At 42.8% G+C, this 23,253-nt stretch overlaps 1 protein-coding gene across 4 annotated transcripts in view; it reads right to left on the reverse strand.

Annotated features, from left to right (window-relative positions):
• The window catches only part of BICRA (BRD4 interacting chromatin remodeling complex associated protein), a 66,704-nt gene that overhangs the window by 39,952 nt on the left and 3,499 nt on the right, over positions 1 to 23,253 (reverse strand). For 3 of the 4 annotated variants that reach the window (XM_073641623.1, XM_073641621.1, XM_073641622.1), the window contains one exon: positions 21,602 to 21,721. The exons of the other annotated variant lie outside the window; for it this stretch is intronic. The gene's annotated coding sequence lies outside the window, so the exon portion shown is untranslated. The remainder of the gene's footprint in view (positions 1 to 21,601; positions 21,722 to 23,253) is intronic. 4 annotated transcript variants of the gene reach the window in all.

Genomic DNA, 23,253 nt, shown 5'->3' on the forward strand with positions numbered 1-23,253 from the left:
CACGCAGCAGTTTTTAAAAAACAGTGTGTGCGCATGAGATTTCTGAAAGCACATACTGTACAACGCAGCTTAAAATTTGCATTAAAAAAAATGCAGCAAAAAACGCAAAGTGCGAACATAGCCTAACAATTCAAAGTGGATGGGGAATTCAGGAGAACGTATGCCAACCATGCAATTCAAAGACGCTATTAAAATATGCATTTTTTGTTACTGTTGCATTATTTCTCTATAAGCTACTATATAACGGAAAACAAAACTTAAAACGAAAATAGAAAAAAATGAAGCTGCATTTTTAAAGTGCAAAATCCCAGCATTCTGTGCCATATTACCCATGTGCAAAAATGCTGCTTTTTTTCCAGCCGGTCTCTGTACCAAAATATGAATTTGCAATTTGCTCTTATTATTCTGTTTTGTTGGGGTTTTTTTGCTTCAGTCTTGAAGCAGATTTTTATTAAATACAGAAAAACTGATTCTGCACAAAAAAAGGTTTTGTTTTTTTTGTTTTTTTTTTTAACATGCATTTTTTTCCCAGGACTTGGCCATATTCACATGTAGCATAACAAACAGCAAAAAATTCAGCATTTATCAGCATGTTTCTACAGGAGTCCACACCAAAATAAGCAACAACAATCTTTACTGATTTTTTGCATTTTTCCGTTTCAGCTTTATTTGATGTGATTTGGTGCAGATTTAAAGCAGCGATTTTTTTCACAGTACAGAAAAGCTTTGATTCTGCACTTGCACTGAATTGCAGTTTATTTACGTGCATTTTTCCAGACTGTCCATAGACGGTGGGCAGGAGTTTTTTTTAGGAAATCACATCCTAATAAAAAAGTTTGCTTTAACTGAAATGCATGCAAAAACGCTTGACAAACGCTTCTGGCGGGAAAAACGCATGTAAAGACCGCATGCGTTTTTCCTGCCAGGGAGAAGCGGAAAAAATATGCAGCAATTCTGCATCGTGGGCACATAGCCTTAATCACTACAAAATCCTCACCTTTTCCTAAGGGTATGTGCCCACGATGCAGAAAATTTCTGCAGCGTTTCTGCATGTTCTTGGCAGTCAAAAACGCTTGCGGATTTTATACGCGTTTTTGCAGCGTTTTTACATGCGGATTTGACTTGCGTTTTTCAAATGCATTGGGACCTCAAATCCGCATGCAGAAACGCACAAATAATGGACATGCTGCAGATTTTTCCACAAGGAAAATCCACTGCGGATAATTCCGCAGCATGGGCACAGAACATGCAGATTTTCATTGGGGATCATCGGGCACGGATTACCAAGCGTTTTGCAAGTGTTTCTGCTGCGGAGATTCCGCAGCAAAAACATTTGAAAAACACAAAGTGGGCACACAGCCTAAATCACGCTTTCGGGTTTCATTGCATTTTTCCACTGAGAATATATCCTGTAGGAACATATCCTTTGCTTACTCCATGTTTCCACGTCCAAAAACTCTACTTTTTTTCTGCACCAAAATATGCAGTATCAATCTGCTCTGCTTTTTGTGATTTTGCTGAGATTTTGATACTGTGTTCTTTCATTTTTTTATGCATTTTTGGTGCAGATTTGACCCAGGTTTTTTTTTTAAGGCTATGTTCTCACTAAGCATAACACTGGATTTTTCCAGTTTTTTTTGGGCAGAATATTTGCTGTGTAAGGCTGTGTGCCCACGATGTGTTTTTTAAGCGTTTCCGCAGCGGCAAAAATGCTGCAGAAACACTTAAAAAACACTTGGTAGAAGGCCTGCCATGTTCCCCAATGATAATCCGCATGTGCTGTGCACATGCTGCGGAAATTTCAGCTGCGGATTATCACTGCGGAGAAAAAAGCAGCACTACCAATTATTTTGCGGAAGTGCTGCGTTTTCGCCGCCATTGGCTTGCATTGGAACGCATGGATTACGCATCTCTGCATATGTAGATGCGCATTCCGTGCGTTCCAATGTGTGGATGGTACCCAGGTGTGGAGGACAGGAGACTCTCCTACAGACCTGGGTACCATAGATCCTGTGAAAAAAAGAATAAAATAAAAAATAAATATTATATTTACCTTCTGATGGCCCCCGCTGCGCTCATCCTCCCATGCCGGCAGATCGGCAGGTCCTTCAGTGCAGTGTACCGCGAGCTTCCAGCAGCCAGGACGGAGCGAAGAAAGACTCCGGGGGCCATCAGAAGGTAAGCATAGATTTATTTTTTATTTTTAACCATTCTTTGGGGGTCACACTATATAAATCCATTCCGGTTGCATGGATTTATATAGTGCGACCAAGTTGTCAAGCACTTTCCAAGTGATGCTAAAATCGCTTGCGAACCGCTTGTCAACCCGCATGCGGAAATGCAAGTGAAGAACACTTCACATCCGCATGTCCCTGGCATGAAAAACGCATGTACAATCCGCATGCGTTTTTTCTGCCAGGGAGATGCAGAAACGCTCAAAAAAAAATCCGGAGCATTTCTGCATCATGGGCACATAGCCTAATGGACATGCTGCGTATTTTTCCGCAATGATAATCCGCAGCGGAAATTTCCGCAGCATGTACACAGCACATGCGGATTATCATTGGGGACCATGGGGCACGTATTTCCAAGTGTTTTTAAGCGTTTTCGCTTTGGAAATTCCACTGCAAAAAAGCTTGAAAAACGCATAGTGGGCACACAGCCTTATGCTGCAAAATTTATCCACTGAGTGTGAATGTGATTAAGAAAAATATTACTCACGATGATGCTACTCTAATTTATAAATAGGAAACCCTAAATGACCAGACACCCCTTTAGTCATGCAAAAAAATGGGTCAGCAAATAGTAGACAGTGAGGAGGGAGATGCAGCTGCAGTTAATCAAGTGAGCGAACTATGCAGAATGACAGGAAATCCTCAGACATCTCCTTGTCGCTCTGGCACAGACCCTACAACCAAACAGCAGGCCTCAAAACCATCTCAGACAAAATGTCTATTTTTTTTTTATTATTTTTTGGCCTACAGCAATCAAAGTTTTACATTTTCAAAACCTACGTGAAACACGCGGCCCAAACAAATCAGGATAGGTCTACGTATTACCCTGTTTTGAGTGTCGCTACACTTTTAGGCAGATTTCCCTACAAGGGGGAAGAACCATTTCTTACGACAACACCCGGAAGTTTTCGTTATATTTGTTTATGATATAGAAAGTGGACCGTGTGCCCTTTTATTATCTCCCGTACTTGTTTGTGTGCATTACGCATCATAGTCCTCGTGAACAAAGACAGTGACTGACTCGTGTGTAGGTGACGTGCCCCCCCACCCCACCACGCCTGGGACAAAAGACCGCTAGAAGAGGCCGTGGGATGTCAAGGCATGATGGGAGTTGTAGTTTCACCGCAGCCGAGTGGTTTACGGGATGACTCAAGCAGATATAGGTTAGGATGTGGCAAAGAAGAGGTTAATGCGGGAAAAACGTGCAAAGTGCTGGAGGCTGCCCTGCAATGGTTAACGGCAGGGAGGGGGTGTGAGGTTCAGGACAGGAATGCTGTCTGGCCTGGTACATAGTTTGTGAGGCCGAGCTAAACTCGCATACAGCCGGAGCCCTGGGAAGCAGCGAGCTCCACAGAGCAGAGCTGTTTTCTGACCACCATTTTCGCTGCTACATTTACTGATCTGTCCATCATGTTGTAACCCGGGTGAAGGCCTCATCCTGAAAAAATCCCAGAAAATAACAAAAAATTATCATCTAGCAAACAATAATAATAAAATCTAGGGCCCTAAAAAGTAGGAGTTGCCCATGGCAACCAAATTGCAGAGGCCTTTTCAGAAAATGAAAGCAGCAATATGATTGGTTGCTATGGGCACTGCACTCTTTCCCTAGCGCTTGTTATAAAATCATCGCCCCCCCCCCCCCCACGGACAATCCTCACCCCGTCCAATAACTGGAGGGTCACCCCAAATTCCACTACTTCCTATTGCATCTATTCAAATTAGATTTTTTTCCGTACAATTTCCTTTAAAAAAAAAAATAAAAAATCACTGCAAAACTGCAAAGTTTTACCACAAATTCCGCCCCCAAAAATTGTGATACATATGAATAGGATCCAAAGGGGCTAAATTTTCATCCAATGTCCTAAATGGAATAATATATATTTTATATATATATATATATATATATATATATATATATATATATATACACACACACACACATATATATATATATATATATATATATATATATATATATATATATATATATATATATATATATATATATATATATATATATATATATATATATATATATATATATAAACATTTTTACGGTTTCGCACACATTAATACGCGACCCATTAAAGCATACATGTGTAAAATATTGGTAAAGATCCCATAAAATTAAGCCAGAGCTCTAATATGAGGAGTTAAGGCTATGTTCATATGTTGCGTGTTTTTTTCATCTTTTTTTAAATGCAAATGTTTAGCTGTTTTTTACACTACTAGCAAAGTCTATGAGATTTCAGAAATCTCATGCACGCACCTTGTTTTTTTTGTCCTCAGTATTTTGTCAAATACCTTCGTTTTTCCAAAATGCAGCACGTCACTTCTTTCAGGGTTTTTTCAGCGAAAAAACACAGCAAAAAAGCAGGTATCAGCTTTTGCTGGGCCTTTGGTGCCAAAATCTGAGGAAGTGGAATCAGGTCATTTATCAGCATGCACAAGTGACAAAAACGCAATAAAAAAAAAAAAAGCACCAAAAACTCAGGAAAAAATGCTTTTTTTGAAGCAGCCTCTTTACTGCCAAGAGCATCAAAAGCGCAACGTGTGAACAAAGCCTAAGGGTACAGAGCTAATAAGATGATGAGCTCAGGCCCCATTCAGAAGTCAGTGACTTTTCTCGTACGTAAAAAAAATAGATCGTTTATCGTCGGCGTGCAGGTTCACACTTTCATTTTAGTCCCTGTGTCTGGCGTTTTACTCCCCCGCCCCACCCACCTCCTTAAAAATAAAAAAAAATTGCATGTTTCTCCCATGGCCCGATGATCGAGGAACACTCATTCCCATCGGCCCGTCTAAACAGGAAAAATGCACTGAAAAAATGTGCGTTCAATGATTTGTTTGTCTGCTTAATAATCATCATTCTCGGCAGCACATCACCCGGTGTAAACAGGAGATGTGCTGCCGATAACAAGAACAGAACTATCAAATTAACGATCGTTCTGTGAGCACAGAATTTTGCTCGAACTGTTTAAAACAGGAGAGTAAACAATTTGCTTGCATTTAGCCAATGGCGATCAATTTATTCGCCGTGGTCGGCACAGGTAAACCCAGCATTACTCTGATCAAATTTATAGACCATTCAAGTAAAAAAAATAAATAAAAATGGACACAGAGTGAAAGCAATGCAATCTGGACGAAGAACGGACCAAGAACAGTCCAATTTTTGCAGACACGCGTCTGTACTGAAAATGTAAATAAAAAATATTTAATATATATAAATTGTATTATATATTATACATATATATTTATAGTAAAACAAAAAAGCTGAAAGTTGTTTTTTTTCCCTTTATTTTGTGAAAATCAGGAAGAAACCCAATATGGCCGTCATTACAACTACTGAATACATTGCGCTCATTTCTAATGTTGATGCTGTCACTATGGATCGCGTGCGGTTGAACGTGGTGAAACTGATTAAAAAGTTAAATATCTCTGTAATTTATTTGTTTTTTTTAACCATTCTAAAATTCATGGAAAACCCCCTTTAAGCACCGAATGGGGAAGGGTTTAAATATTATCTGCCTACAATTCCTAGAGGAAAGGATATTCTGTCTTCACAGTCTCAGCTAGGGTCTAGACAGAAGTGAGAGGTGTGAGGAAAACGTCCCCCTCCCCAACCAGCATAAGAAAAACAGATCACTGTGGGAACTAAAGGCGCAGGCCGCCCTTTATCTAGGAGGGAGGGTTTCCGGGACCTACTGCGGCTGCCCTTTGACCTGTGACATAATTTGTTCTCTGCTTGCTAGGGATGAGAGAGACTAGGATTACAACACCATAAACCCAAGATAGCGGCCTATCTTCAACACCTCACACACCCTGCAGGCACAGGAGCCATACTACTACAAGTCTTATTGATACGACCTGTCACCAGATTAAAAGTGATCCGTTTTTGCTCTTATTTTATTCCCGTTGCTCCCCTGAGTATTCCAGTTTTTGTTTTTTTAAAATCCGCCATACGGTTCCGGAGATATGGGCCTTTTTATTTAGTGCCAATTTTTACGGTATTTTTTCCAAAGGGGTGTTGCTCACAGTGTATTTATGCTAAGCAGCCTAAAGACACTCCCCTTTGGTAAAGACCAGTAAAAATTTGCACTAAATAAAAAGGCTCATATCTCAGGAACCGTATGGCAGATTTTAAAAAAACAAAAACCACAATACTCAGGAAAGCGGGGGGAATAAAATAGGAACAAAAACTGTCTGCTTTGGTCCTGGTATCAGGTCCGCTTTAAAGGGGTTTTAAAAATTATAAAATCACTGTATAATGAAAATGGATTACAACAGAACCATACTCTGATCTGTGAGAAGTATTAGGTGTTTACAAATAGTGAAGAAGTTTATCAGAAGTGTTCCATTATACTATTAAACTTTTACATAAAACCCCTTTAAGGCAATTCAATAGATTTACCTTTAGTCCCATCTAAGACGGCAGATGACACGTGGAGATATCAGTGAGCTGTCCCAGCTCTACTATATCGGTTTATGATTTCTGAGTAGTGAAACAAGATAAGAGTAGAGTTTCTAGTTTTCATGTAATTTATCACCACTTTTTGGGGAAGTCAGTCAAAATCCTCTGCGGTTATAACAAGCAATAGTGATTGATCTGCTGTGAAATATACAAGTATTAAAAATTTTCAGGACAAGTCTGTCCTAACTCCATCGGCACCCCACTATTGCATCATCAGGGGGACCGATGGGCAACGCAACTGGACTTTTACTGATTAAAATCACTTAAAGGGGTATTCCAAGAATTGAAAGTTAATCCCTAATCATAAAATGGTGCCCTGGATGGAGCGGAGGTGCACAAAAACTGAATGAAAAAACGGCCACAAAAACAATGTATGAACTAAAGATATTGCAAAAAAAATAAAATAAAAAAAATCAGCATCAAATGCAGGAAAAATTTCCATGTAACAGAGCGGAGTCTTCTCAGGAAATATACACAATACACAGACTCCAGCTGTCACTGAAAACAGCAAGAAAAACAACGTAGCAGCCAGATGTTTCCTCTGTATACACAACAGAGCTCACTGCAGTTACTGCACACAGAGCATTACTGGTGACTGGAACCACAGCACGAGCAGCAGAGCTCACCGCAGTTACTGCACACAGAGCATTACTGGTGACTGGAAGCACAGCACGAGCAGCAGAGCTCACTGCAGTTACTGCACACAGAGCATTACTGGTGACTGGAAGCACAGCACGAGCAGCAGAGCTCACTGCAGTTACTACACACAGAGCATTACTGGTGACTGGAAGCACAGCACGAGCAGCAGAGCTCACCGCAGTTACTACACACAGAGCATTACTGATGACTGGAAGCACAGCACACTGCAGTTACTGCACACAGAGCATTACTGATGACTGGAAGCACAGCACGAGCAGCAGAGCTCACTGCAGTTACTACACACAGAGCATTACACTGCAGTTACTACACACAGAGCATTACTGGTAACTGGAAGCACAGCACGAGCAGCAGAGCTCACTGCAGTTACTGCACACAGAGCATTACTGGTGACTGGAAGCACAGCACAAGCAGCAGAGCTCATCGCCGTTACTGCACACAGAGCATTACTGGTGACTGGAAGCACAGCACGAGCAGCAGAGCTCATCGCAGTTACTGCACACAGAGCATTACTGGTGACTGGAAGCACAGCATGAGCAGCAGAGCTCACCGCAGTTACTGCACACAGAGCATTACTGGTGACTGGAAGCACAGCACGAGCAGCAGAGTACACTGCAGTTACTACACACAGAGCATTACTGGTGACTGGAAGCACAGCACAAGCAGCAGAGCTCATCGCAGTTACAGCACACAGAGCATTACTGGTGACTTGAAGCACAGCACGAGCAGCAGAGCTCACCGCAGTTACTGCACACAGAGCATTACTGGTGACTGGAAGCACAGCACGAGCAGCAGAGCTCACCGCAGTTACTGCACACAGAGCATTACTGGTGACTGGAAGCACAGCACGAGCAGCAGAGCTCACTGCAGTTACTACACACAGAGCATTACTGGTGACTGGAAGCACAGCACGAGCAGCAGAGCTCACCGCAGTTACTACACACAGAGCATTACTGGTGACTGGAAGCACAGCACACTGCAGTTACTGCACACAGAGCATTACTGATGACTGGAAGCACAGCACACTGCAGTTACTACACACAGAGCATTACACTGCAGTTACTACACACAGAGCATTACTGGTAACTGGAAGCACAGCACGAGCAGCAGAGCTCACTGCAGTTACTGCACACAGAGCATTACTGGTGACTGGAAGCACAGCACAAGCAGCAGAGCTCATCGCCGTTACTGCACACAGAGCATTACTGGTGACTGGAAGCACAGCACGAGCAGCAGATCTCATCGCAGTTACTGCACACAGAGCATTACTGGTGACTGGAAGCACAGCACGAGCAGCAGAGCTCACCGCAGTTACTGCACACAGAGCATTACTGGTGACTGGAAGCACAGCACGAGCAGCAGAGCTCACTGCAGTTACTGCACACAGAGCATTACTGGTGACTGGAAGCACGAGCAGCAGAGCTCACCGCAGTTACTGCACACAGAGCATTACTGGTGACTGGAAGCACAGCATGAGCAGCAGAGCTCACCGCAGTTACTGCACACAGAGCATTACTGGTGACTGGAAGCACGAGCAGCAGAGCTCACCGCAGTTACTGCACACAGAGCATTACTGGTGACTGGAAGCACAGCATGAGCAGCAGAGCTCACCGCAGTTACTGCACACAGAGCATTACTGGTGACTGGAAACACAGCAAGGTGACTAGAAATCTAGAAAGAGCAGCAGAGAAGTCAAAAGGAGATTTCACATATAAATATGATCACCAAATGTAAGCAGCCAGTGGGACATAATTACCCCAAATTAAAATCGGCTTATCCCTGACTAGATCAATAAAATTGCTGGACAAATTGATCCCCAAAATGGAAAAGGCAAGTAACACAAGCGACGTGGCCTGACGTGAGGTCAGATTAATTAGATGTGGAAGTGTGCCAATGTGCTAGAAAGTGACGGCCTTACCAGACCTTGACAAACCGGCATCCTGGGACACTCATCTGTGTCACAGCACTAATTATAGAGATGCCATGGCTGATAGCGACCTGATGTCTGTCAACACTAGAGGCAGCCATTACTGATGACAAGTAACCAATACACGTCAATACCAGCCAAGACCTATAAGGTACCACTGCCATAATACGACCCCACAGGGATCTCATCAGGTGTTTGTGGCAGCAGTGATTTGCCATCACAGAGCATGCATGGTTTATTATAAGTGCTCCATTATTGGAACGGCGTCCTGAGTGGGGTGCCCCCCAATACAGGGGGGACCCCACTCAGGACGCCCTTACAATAACTGGATGGCTCAACTTTTACAGCGCCCACCTTGATAGACCAAATCGGTATACATCCAAAATTTTACCTACTGACGTGCATTCTCTTTGACAGCATATTCATGCATGGCAGATCTGATGAAGAAGATTCCACAACTGAAAATCCATCCCACAAATGAATGGGACTGACTTTGAAGTGGGTGCATAGATTTTTGGAAACCCCATCCAGATTAATGGTGCAGGCACAGAAATTGCTGCACCAAATCCGACGCATGCGATTTTACCCTTTCCTAGTGGAAAATTCACAGTGGATTATTGCTGTCAGCAAGGTGGATAAAATTTTGCCAAATCTCATCCACACCCTGTGCAAAAAAATTCTTCACCCTTTTCAATACACGGGGTGCACAGCAAAACACAAACATTGCCTCAGGTTCCGCAGCAAAATTTCAACAGATTTTTATTCCGCTGTATTCTATTTATACAGTTTTTATTGCTTTTTTTTATGGGTTTTCCCTTTTTTTGGTTCAGATTTGACGCACTTGTTTTGTAGTGCAAATCTGCGATTAAACATGCTTTTTTTTCCAGGCTTCCTCTAGAAACCTACCCCAGCGAATACGGCATGAGTTTTCTTAAAATCATGTCCACTTTGCTTGATCTGTTAAATACAGCAGATTTTCTGCACAAAAGAAAAAAAAAAGCTAAGTGGGAACATGGTCTAAAGCTCATCTTTAATAAGGACTCCAGACAATGGTGTACAGAGCAGCTGTCAGTCCTGTAGGACCCAAACAGAGACGATAGGTGGTCTGGACACCATAGAGTACAACCATCTCCGTATTAAGACCACGGCCCCACTATCAGTATTTGGTCAGTATTCGATCAGTATTTTTTCTCAGGAGTGGGAGCCAAAACCAGGAGTGGGTGATAAATGCAGAACTGGTGACTTGTTTCTATTATACCTTTTCTCGGATTGTTCCTCACCTGGTTTTGGCTCCCACTCCTGAGAAAAAATACTGACCGAATACTGATCGCTAAGCTGTGACCTAAATCATATTTGCCCTTGTATATTCCATTCCTCTCCTTGGTTCGGAGCTATGCCAGATCAGTCTCTTAATGGCCACCAAGCATGCCCGACGGACCCCACTGACTGAAATAGGGACTGGTAAGGTTTCCGTCACTTTAGCTGACATTATGATGGAATCCTGTTTTGTTTTTTTATCGGAATCTGCACAATGCATGTGTGAACCTAACCTTAAGCTAGGCAAAAGAAAAAAATGGCGTGCTCTCGGTTTATGGTAAGATACCCTGCAAAATAGGAAAGCAATGTTCAACACAAGCCCGTTGACAAATGAGGGAGTAGAGGGCCTCCAATGTCATTGCCACATTTTAGTGAAAAAAAAGTGAATACTCCCAATTTATAAAATAAATAATTAAAAAAAAAAAAAAAAAGGGAAAACTATCCTGGCATCTGGAATGATAACCCCACTTACACAGGGCTGCCGCCTCGGGCTATTACGTTACAGGAAGTCAATCTTCATCAGGACTAAACAAGACGGCAGCTTCCTGACAGGCAGACGCTGCCGTACACTTTCTGGTGACATTGTGATGAGCGGAGCACAGATTTCATGCTCTGTACATTACTATACACTGCACTACTAAGATAATGGACTCCTATAAAACATTATTGTGCTCCTACAGACCATGTCAGCAAAGTTTCCATACAATATACTGCCTCTACCATGCAATATACTGCCTCTACCATACAATATACTGCCTCTACCATACAATATACTGCCTCTACCCCACATTTCTTAAGGCCCGAGTTCACCTTTGAACATCATTTACAGGTTTTATAGATTATAGATCATGTGTACATCTTGTACTAAATATTTCTCTCCAGAGCTGAAATCATAGTTCAGCTGTTTCAAACTTGATGCTCTATACCTAACAGCTAAGTTTTATTTATTTTTTATTTTTTTTCTGAACCATTCATCAGTAAAGGTTTCATCTAAAACTAAAACACAGTCTTATACAACTCACAGAACTGAGGGAGCTGCATTTGAGCATGGAGGTCATTTTCCTACTCTGGGTCTTCAAGACAACTCTTTGCCATGTGCACAATGGACATCATAGACCTCTGACACCCCAATTTCCTGCATGAGACCCCCCGCTTCTATTAGCCAGAACGGAGCACCAACTACAAAGAGTGGCCCTCTCTCTCTGTGGAGGACCCGGCCCATTCATGTAGTACATGGGTGGCCATTTATTTTAATTGCTGGGATGCAATACTACATTTTCCCAGCAGGGAAATTGTGTCTGGCCAGAGTAGGGGCATATTTGACCTGAAAAAGGGTTACCCTCATAAAGGCAACCCATGTAGAGCTAGATGTGTTCAGAACCACTAGTCATTTATGGTTGGTCAGTGACGGTAGTGGGCTTGGACAACAATAATCACCAATCAACTGATCACTGCCGTGATCTGTGGCCGGGTCTGGACTTCCATTGACGGGCTGCATATATGTTTGTCAGGGATGAATGACAACCCAACTTTTCAAAACAGATCTTTGCCATCGGTCGGCGTTTGCATGCCCGTTCATATCTCAAAGGCAATTATCAGAAAATAGTCTGAACTGGCATTTTCAGCCAACAAAAAAAAAAACTTTAGTGTATAATTGTTGCCTTTTTATAGTTTATTTCTCTGTGCTGTGCAGATAATATCCTGCAGCTCACTGGAAACCATCAATAAGTTGCTGTTTATGGATCTTTTATTATTATGTTAGTGGAGGGAGCCAGAACAGTGCCGTTTACTCTATAGTGGCTATTCTGGAGTACTGCAACTCAGCTCCTATTGAAGTGAAAGAGCTCGGCAGCAGTATCTGAGAACAGCCACTACACAGTGTACGGTACAGTGCTGGCTCCCATACACTGCTTAATATACAGTTAATGGGTGGGGGTGTTGGACCACTACCGATCCGATACTGAAGACCTGTTCTAAGGATAGGTCATCAATATCCAAGTCCAAGGACAACCCCTTCATGTGCTGTTCTTGGTATAATTAGAATATAAACAAAGCCATATTAAGATCTGTTAACAGCAGCCAACCTGCTTGTTGGTGGTTTCCTGGTAGTAAAAAATTTTTTTTTCCACATTGGATAGAGAAAAAAAACTGGAAATGAATGCTCCTTTCCTAGATAAAGTAATTCTAAAATATAAATTTAAATTCTAAAAGCAGAAAATAGCATATTTGTATTTCCTTCTATTTCTGGAGATCAGGAAGGCTATGTGCACCCTTGCATTTAGTATGAGGTAAAAGCTGTCTCCTCGGCTCCGTCCTATTTTCCTGGCAGGGACGGCCGACCATCAGACAGGAAATACTTGTGCTGAACATCCACGGCGTATTATTTCTAGGCAGGAAAGTGCGAGCCTCCCGCCATAACAGAGGGCACCCTGGGTTAACGCACAGGCTGCCATTTACAGCACCCATGGCATCGGCTACCTATAGACCTCGTAATGTGTAGTGATTCCACAGCAGAAACTAGCGACGGGCAACGGGGCGATGATCCTAATGAGTTTTAGTCTCACACATGGCTCTTTGTCCTTTGGGGATCAGACAGATGGAAATATGCACGAGCTGCGTGAATGATCACGATCTGAATGAAAAAAATCCGCCATGGCACAGCCATCCTGGTGAGCGGAGACGTAAATGCGCCAAGGTGCTTCTGCCTACTATTATAGTAGTAGAGCGCCACTGCGAATGGAACAGGATGGGCAATTCTGATAAGTTGTACTATATTTATATTACTCTTAGGGGGGAGTTAAAAAAAGACTTATAAAAAAAATGTAAAAATAAAAAAAATTAAAAATTTATCAAAAATGTAAAATTATGGTACAAGAGCTACAAACACGTTTTCTTTTATATACCAATCAGGTACATACATCAGTCCACATTTTGACCTCTTAATGGGCAAATAAACAACCCATCGTTATCCCAATGGGTCTTCCACCCTTTTAACCATTTAGATGCTATGGTGAACAGTGATCACAGCATCTAAGGGGGTTAAACTACGGTGATCAGAGCTAGCTCCAACTGCAGCAATTATCGGCGGGTGTCTCCTGTGTAAAATAGTCAGCAACACTTGAGATCACTCAATATGAATGCTCCCCACTTCAGCCATACATATAGAGTGGATGTTGAAAGAAGTAGATGGTCGCCAAGAAGTGATCAGTGATGATGGGCTTCCCTGTTCACAGGTTGCATGGTCACCATTGGCTGTAATCTGCTGAAACCAGTGAGTACCAGCTTAAAGCAAACAATGATCCTAATACCATTTCTCCTTTTTGTTTTACAACAAATAGATCGTGACCTCTCCAGAAAGAACATCCTTAGAAGTCACAAACCTGCTACCGACACTTCCTTCTAACAGATTATGGTAGACTAGATGGTGGCCCGATTCTAACGCATCGGGTATTCTAGAATATGTATGCGGCAGACCGGGCGCGACTAATCAGCGAAGCAGTGTTTAAATGGGTTGTGCACTACTTTAAATTAACCCCCCAATGTATCCCCCCGGGGCCCCTAATGAATTTTGCAATTACGTCATGTTGTCAATACTGCTTGTGACAACATCGCTGACCACGCGGCAAGTGTGAAGGGAGGACCGGGGAGGGACGCCGCCTAGGCCGCTGGTCGGGGTACTTCTGCTGCTAGCAGCCGGTCATCTCCCGGCAGCATCGCCGCTGACCTCCGTGCGGCAGATGAGCCGCTAACGGCCGCCATCTTGTTCTGAACTCCTGCGTCGCTGATTGGCCGCGGCCGGACCAATCAGCGAATCGGGATTTCCTGGACGGACAGACAGACGGGATAAGCCGATTATATAGTAGATGTTGGCGATGTTTCGAATGCCACCGGCGCTGGGTCCTGTCACGGGGCGGTAAATCAGAAGAACAGTGTCTGTGCCTTCTCTTTGGAGGATGTTTTTTTAGAAGTCGGTTTGCGACGGACACTTTTTGAAAATGAAAAAAGGGAAACGGCAGCACGAGCCTTCATAAGGAGGGCGACAAGGATGCTGACTATACACTGGCCATGGAAGGTGACATTTTTTGGGCAGTTTTTGTAATTTTGCTGAACTAGGGATCATATTCCAGCACTAAGAAAACACGGAATGCTTATTTAAAAATTAAACTCGTGGAATTCTAAAGGCTGGACAAAAAAAAAAAAAAAGAAAGAAAGACTACTTGCACAAACATCAAAACAACGTTTTGTTTTCTTTTAATGGAAAAGAAAACAAAAACCATGGAATATGTCAGTAATACACGAGTGATAAAAATGTGATTCTCCGAAGCATCAGCTACATGGGGGCTTCGTACAAGGGCAGACCTTAAGGTCTGTTTACGCGGACTGATAATGGTCGTTCTTGATCGTAGGGTCGTGTAAACACACCAGCGAACGAACAACCGAAACCCTCGCTCGTTGGATGATTGGATCGTTCATGATGAGCTACTAAATTGTCGTTGTTGGCAGCTCACTACTCCATGTAAACAAGGGATATGCTGCCGACAAGGATTGGGGACAGGGTGATTGCATTAATGGTCAGTGTGAACAGGTCAATAAAACGGTGTTGATCGACGCTAGTTTATAGGCAGCGTAAATAGGCTTTTACTGGATAGATTGGTTAGGTCAGCTAAGGTTTGTCTCTTGCCATAGAGCACCTTATTTGAGGACAGACACATAGATATATCAGATACAAAACCCGGTTTTATGTACCCGCACCCAAGAGGCAGGGCAGTACACGTCTATACGGCTGTATAGTAGCAGCATACATGAACACATTCCTCCCAGTTTGCACTATGATCCCATGTACCATAGATGCTTTGGGGGGTGATCATTACTGGAAACATTGACAGGGGTGACTCTTCCATGCAAGCAGCAATGGACAAGTATGTAGACACTGAATGGCATGTATAGAATGAAGAGGCAGAGGACGGTACGCACAGAGGCAAGAGGAAGGGCAAAGCACGACAACCAGAAACAAGACACCGGCTGGTAGCTAAAGTCACGGAAACTGCGGGCACAATGGAAAGACTACTATACGTATATAGGTTACAGATTAGCAGTCTGACTTTCAACTTGTTCTGCTTATTGCTAGTAATAGCTTCATCCATCTATAACATTGCAGAGAAATTTGCAAATGGATTTGATTATCTCCAGGGAGATCCAAAGATGCTACTCTCAGTGTGCTTTTCCTAGAGACACATGCAAAGAACAAACAAGGAAAAAAAAAAAAAAAAGAAGTGACGAAACTGCTGCAAAGATGGCGATTCCAATGATGGGCGCCATGGACATGTAGTGACGGCAAACTTATACTGACCCAGTCAGAGCGGGCTTATGTGCCGCAATCCACGTGTTGTATTACCACAGTGTGGAATATACTAAGTGGCCAAAGTCCAGACTAGGCTGTGTGCCCACTATGCGCTTTCCAAGCGTTTATGCTGCGGAATTTCCGCAGCATAAATGCTTGGGAAACGCTTGGTAAACCGCCCCCCCATGGTCCCCAATGACAAGCCGCAATGTCAATGCCCATGCTGCAGATTTTTCCACAGCGTTTATGCTGCGCTCAAAAATCCGCAGCATATCCATTAATTTTGCGGACACGCAGAGTAATCGCCGCCATTGACTTGCATTGAAATGCATAATATCCATGTCAGTACATTTGTACACACGGATATTATGCGTTTCTATGTGCGGATGGTACCCAGGTGTGGAGGAGAGGAGACTCTCATCCAGACCTGGGTATCATAGAAACTGTAAAAAAAAAGAATTTAAAATAAAAAATAAAGTTTATACTCACCTTCCGTTGTCCTCCCGGTGTTTTGTCTGCTCCGTCCGGTGTCTTACACTGCTCGCGCTGTTGTGAAGGACCTGCCATGACGTCATTGAGTCATGTGACCCATCACATGGCTCAATGACGTCACCGCAGGTCCTTCACACCACCGCGAGCCGCCCAAGACATCGGACGGAGCAGACAAAACACCGGGAGGACATCGGAAGGCGAGTATAAACTTTATTTTTTACCATTCTTATTCTTTTTTTTTAACTAACTTGGTCACACTACTATAAATCCATGCCGGTTGCATGGATTTATATAGTGTGACCAAGTTGTCAAGCACTTTTCAAAGTGATGCTAAAAATCGCTTGGAAAAGCGCTTGATAACCCGCATGCAGAAATGCATGCAAAAAAGCTTGACAAACGCTTCTACCTGGCGGGAAAAACACATGTAAAATCCGCATGTACAATCCGCATGTACAATCCGCATGCGTTTTTCCTGCCAGCGAGAAGCGGAAAAAATATGCAGCATTTCTGCATCGTGGGAACATAGCCCAAGAGAGTGTGTGTGTGTGTGTGTGTGTGTGTGTATTATATATACAGTACACGTTATAGGTAAAAAGTATTAATATAATGCAACACTAAGAATACGTTCACACAAGTCAGAAAAAAATTCAATAAATCGCCATGCGTTACATGTGGATTTTGTTATGGCATATTTCACTCTTTACACTATGCATGGAAAATCTGCAGCACACTCAATCTTAATGTCCCAATCTAGGCTATGAAAAGACCTTATCGGCAGCACATCTCGCGTTTACACTGAACAATGTGCTGCCGAGCATTGAAATTCGCTTGTCAGGTGATTGCAAGCTGGTTTAGACTAGCTGATAGTTGGGAATTGATCATTTCAATGAACGTTCATTCACCGAATATTGGCTCGTCTAAATGGGCCATGAAACTTCACCTACATATACAGTAAATAGGCACCGCAAATCTACCGCAATTCTGCTATATCTGAACCCCCCATAGGGAAGTTGAGGTTGAATAACAGGTTTTGGCATTGCAGTAAAAATTAAACCATAATGTACTTTTTAAGTCAAAAGTGAGCGAAAAACTCTAAGGGAAAGATTTACCGGTAAGTCTTTTCTACGTTTTGGACAAGTGTTTTAGTGGCCTTACATGGCATCACAGAGAAGAGAACGTTCACAACTACGTTCCAAATTCCGTTTTTCATTTTTGAAAAAAAAAAAAGGAATTCCAAACGTGGCGGATATGTGAGAAGATGGACACAAGGGTTCCATTAACACGCCAGGAGAAAACGTGGATGTAATCAGCACCAAATTCTAAATCTAGCAGCCATTTTTTTCTTAACGGCCATTTGACAGAAAATGAACTTCATTCAATAAAGTATGCGCCAAAAATGTATCACGCATGCAAACTTTTAGGCACAAGGATTAGTCGGCTCTGGTTTGGACACAAGGCACCATGGTTCACCTAACGCTACGCAGATGTTGAGGTTTTTGTGCGTACATCATACTGTAGTCAGAGAACACACTTGTGACTCACATTTTATATAATAAAATACTACCGCCCCCACACAAAAAAATTCTATCAACTTAAATTGACCATTTGTGAATAACTCACATTTGAGCTATTTTATGTGTGTGTGAAGCGGAGTGACAACCAATGTAGCCACCATTATGGGGCCCTCGTGAAGCGATTTCCTGACAGGAATTCATGGTTCCCCTTGGTTCTACCACAGGTTATGGTACTGGGACCTGTTTGTATAGCTATAACCGAGATCTCGTTCGCGCTGTTTTTTTTTTGTTTTTTTTTATGCCTCGGTTTTCCCAAATTGAAGTCACAGAAAAGAAAAAACCCACAACAAAAGCACAAGAAACCCACAAGGGATCGGGTTTGGTGTGGTTTATATAAAAAAAATGCTGCGTTCCCATTAACCTATACGGTCATCAGCCTCATCGTGAGAAGGGAATTTGTTTTTAAAATGCCTATTAATTCTACAGTAACGTCAGCACGGCAAAATACCGCAATAAAACCGAACGTGTGAACGTCACATGCAGCATTACTGGACAGAGGTGACGGTTATCAGTAACTAGGCCACAGTGCCTATTGGAAATCTATACAACCCAGGTGACAGAAATGACATTTTCTTCTCATCTTTTAGGTGCAAATATGACATATTTTGCACCTAGCATATGATTCGCATGCAATATGGACGTGAAGGACCTAAAAAAATAGCTGCCCCTAGCAACCAACAAAGCATGGGGTGCAAGACCCAGGCCAAAAATTGAGCCCCCTAACCCAGTAATAATATCCCCTTAGAAAGTATTACCAGCTTTTAGTGCGCCCCTTACAAAATAATGAAGCCCCAAGTGCCCCTCTAAAAGTAATAATGCCACAACCGCAACAAAAATACAGTTTATATTCACTAAATCCAGTCCTCTTCTACCCTGCATTGAGAAAGGGCAGACACGCTGACATTATTGCGCCATTTTTGTGTCGTCTCGTTGGTTGCGAGCCTACAGCAACCTGCGGCCTTCAGATGGAAGGTGGTGGACCAGGGAGCCCATGAGTCCCTGCTCTACCGCTGGATCCAATGGTAACGTTGCCACATTGATGCCGATAGAGGGCACAGTGACGCTCGCTCTGAGATATATGGCACCCTGCCAGAAGTCTGAGGCCTATGCACTGCCCTGGATATTTTGCGCCACAGACACCACTTCTTAGAGGCACAAAGTTTCAAAACAAAAACAACCAGTACTATTATTTTTTTTTCAAAAGTTTTGCGCCCCTTTGTCCGCCATCCCCCACGCTACGCCTCTAATAGTGATGTATACAGGTTTTTGCGGCATATATGATGTGAACACTGCCTTATACAAAAACATGATGAAGACATACAGGAAAGGTCTCCAAAATCTCAGTGGACGCAATCAGGCAAAAAAAATGGTCAAAAACAACTAAAAAGGGGGAAATAAAATTTGATAACTGCGCAGGGTTTGCATCACAAAAGTGACTGGAGCATCTACCGCACAACATTTACACAATCTACAAAACCACTGAGCGGCCTATTCTAAGCACAAGCTAAATTGGATATGTACTGTTTTATATTTTTGGGGGAGGTAATAAGCGAGGGCAGCAAAATCAGCTACAACACCCCAAAATCTCAAGAGAAACTGAAGCTGGAAAATTTTTGCTAATTTTTCTAATTTCAGGAAATTAATCCAGTAAGAGTTCCCTGGATTCTTAGAATTTTACTACACGCCTTTATTATTACTACAATACATTTTCTCCGAGTCATAAAACTAGTAGAGCACAATGACCCATCAAGTAACTAGACTCGCGACTTCTGACTTTCCTTCTCTACTAAACAGAGATCCTCTGAATCGGTGGCAGAAAGGGCACAGCATCCCGCCATCCCATCCTCCCTACCTTCGGGTATAAGAGGTCGACTCTTTTTTACCCATATACCCAAATTACATTGATTTTCTATAAGTCATCGGTTATGGATTTTACATTTTTGGCCTCCATTACAATAAAAAAATTTTAATGGCATCAAAATTGCATCACACTTTTTCACCTTGTAGAAAATCTAAATCATATCTCAGTTTGCAGTTCACTAAGAACTAAAGCCGCCGTAAAACCACAGCCTTACGGCTACAGGAATGCCATTGGCCAAGGACTTTGAAAACTATGCCTGATCTAGGCCTTTGGCAACAATGCGCATACACTCACTTTAAGACACCGCGGGCCAAATCTGGCCCAAAAGGTGAGTATATTTGGTCCGCGATGTCACACTTCCAACTAGATAGGCATCCTAAGATGCTGATACAGTTGAAAGTAATGATGGAGGAGGGAGCGTCAGCTGATGCTACCCGCTGTACTGAAGTGTGCAGAAGATTCGACACCATAAAGAGACTGGAGCAGGAGGGTAATAGGCAGAGGGGAGTATTTATTTAATGTGGGACCTATTATTCTGTACGGAGCGCTATGTGGGCCCCATTATTCTGTACGGAGCGCTATGTGGGCCCCATTATTCTGTACGGAGCGCTATGTGGGCCCCATTATTCTGTATGGAGGACTATGTGGGGCCCATTATTCTGTACGGAGCGCTATGTGGGGCCCATTATTCTGTACGGAGCGCTATGTGGGGCCCATTATTCTGTACGGAGCGCTATGTGGGGCCCATTATTCTGTACGGAGCGCTATGTGGGGCCCATTATTCTGTACGGAGCGCTATGTGGGGCCCATTATTCTGTACGGAGCGCTATGTGGGGCCCATTATTCTGTACGGAGCGCTATGTGGGGCCCATTATTCTGTACGGAGCGCTATGTGGGGCCCATTATTCTGTACGGAGCGCTATGTGGGGCCCATTATTCTGTACGGAGCGCTATGTGGGGCCCATTATACTATATGGAGCACTATGTGGGGTATAAATACTGTATGGAATGCAATACAGGGCCCCGTTATACAGTATGGAGGACTATGTGGGGCTCATTGTACTGTATGGTGACCCCATCACAGTATAGTTATACTGTGATGGGGTCACCATTCTTTGTCAGAGGGATATAGGGAGGCGGGATACAGTAGGGTCATCATATCATGCGCGTCGAGGGTACTGTGGGGGTATTATACTGTGGTTGGGGGGCACTTTTGTTGGAATCATACTTTATTATCAGCATTACTCAAGTTTTTTTTAATCCTAAATTATTACTTATTTAAATAAGGCCATTGGGCCATATGCTTTTTACTGCTCTTAAATAACATTATATTATTCCAATATTTTATTCTAAGATCTATTACTTAAAATGTACTTTGTTCGTGGGACAGCCCCTTTAAGTTTGTTTCTATATGAAAAAGTGCATCATTATATTTAATGATAAGGAAAAACTTCCTCAATTGTAGACATTGTTTTTAATAAATATCAAGGTTGGCCGGCGACTTTGTCCAAGCTTTTAATTTTAGCCCTCTGTGTATTTGAGTTTGACATCCCTGCTTTAAGCCATTTTGTACTTTAAGTATATTCTAGTTATTTCTTGGGTTTTTGCCATTGCCATTCTACTATTGCTATACCATTGATTTAATATATTATAGCCCAACATATAAAACAAAACAAACATTGAAACTAAGTAGAATGGTGGTTGGAACCTGCAAAATTCTGCGGTACCTGTCAACCAGTTAAAGTGGAGATCTCTTCTCTATCACTTCCGAGTCCCCATACATGGGAATGTTGGTCTTGTCCGGGCGCTCCCAAGAGTCGCTGTGGTAATCATCTGGCAGCGGCCTCCTGGAGAATAAAAGGATCGGCAGTTGAGAATCCAATGTGCCGGATCCTTCCCTCCCCCGGCATCACCTGTCGTGGACCCCCCATATACACAACACAACAGGCTGTTGGCCGATACCACTAAACATTATCCACGGTGTATAGCGACCTTGAGGTTCTGTCCATTCGGGGCTTAACTGCTGCGGATTTTAGCAGCGGTAAAATAAGCACTATATCATTTGCATTTACTACAGACTTCACCCTCAGTATTGCAGAAGATGAAATCCACCATTAGGCTATGTGCCCACGTTGAAGAAATGAAGCAGAAAATTTCTGCTTCATTTCCGCATGTCCTCTCCCGGAAAAACGCTTGCGGAATTTGGCAAGCGTTTTTCGCGCGTTTATGATGCGTTTGGGACATGTGGAATTGCCTTACGTTTTTTATTGCATTGACAAGGCAATTCCGCATGAGTAAACGCAAAATTAATGGACATGCTGCGGATTTTTGAGCGCATCAAAAAAGGCATTGAAATTGCGGATTCTCATTGGGGACCATGGGGGGCGGATTACCAAGCGTTTTACAAGCGTTTACGCTGCGGATATTCCGGGGCATATACGCTTGTAAAACGCTACGTGGGCACATACCCTTAAAGTCCACAGCATAATTTGACAGGTAGCAAAATTTCCGATGAGGATTATCTCTGGAGACTTTGTAAAATCTCATCCACAATGCTGGCATTGTAATACGCAATGGATTTCCCGCCCAGCTATCCAACCAGTGGACATGCCCCTGAAGAATAACCAGCCGAGAGCAGCTCAGGTTTTTTTTTCATAACATATGATCACCCAATTATTTGCTAGAATTTCGTTATACCAGTGGTGGAAATTCATGATTGTGTAAGGGACTAATCACATTTTAGAATCTGTATTGCACCGAAAGTGGTCAGACTCCCAATGTTCACCCAAGGCCACCTCAATGGTCCACGATTTCCGGAGAGGCCTTGGGTCATATGTTTTTACATAGTCATATACGAGGCTATTCGGCTCAGGAGATCTGCGGCCTGTAACTGTCGATACAGCAGGCGCTAAGACTCGACAGAACTACAGCTATGTAATACCGCCATCAATATTAGGCAATATATACCGATAGAAGGTTTAAAGCTCAATAAGGTCTAAAACGCGTCACGTAGTGCTGACTGCAAATTGACATGTTAGGGGAAATTTTTAATCTCATCTACATTGTGGTGTTGGTGAGACTCGAATCTACTAGAGTTGGTGATAATTGATTTGCCAGACTCAGTCCAGTGGCCAGGTAAGCAATCTGTGGCCGCCAGACATGATCCGCCTCCACCTACCATCATCCGCGGCTCTACTTTTGATTGGCTGTCCTGGCGCTGAGATAATGTCGCGTCAGGCCAAGATCTGGACTAGATCCTACAAATCGATTTGCACTAACTCTAGCATCTACCATACATTTATGGCATATCCTGTGTATATACTAGAAATGTACAAGATGGGAATGCCCCTTTAAGAAAAAAAAATATAAACTAAACAAA

This window comes from Phyllobates terribilis, unplaced genomic scaffold (assembly GCF_046119375.1).
Source record: "Phyllobates terribilis strain yellow unplaced genomic scaffold, ASM4611937v1 Scaffold_7__3_contigs__length_470593459, whole genome shotgun sequence".
Lineage (NCBI taxonomy): Eukaryota > Metazoa > Chordata > Amphibia > Anura > Dendrobatidae > Phyllobates > Phyllobates terribilis.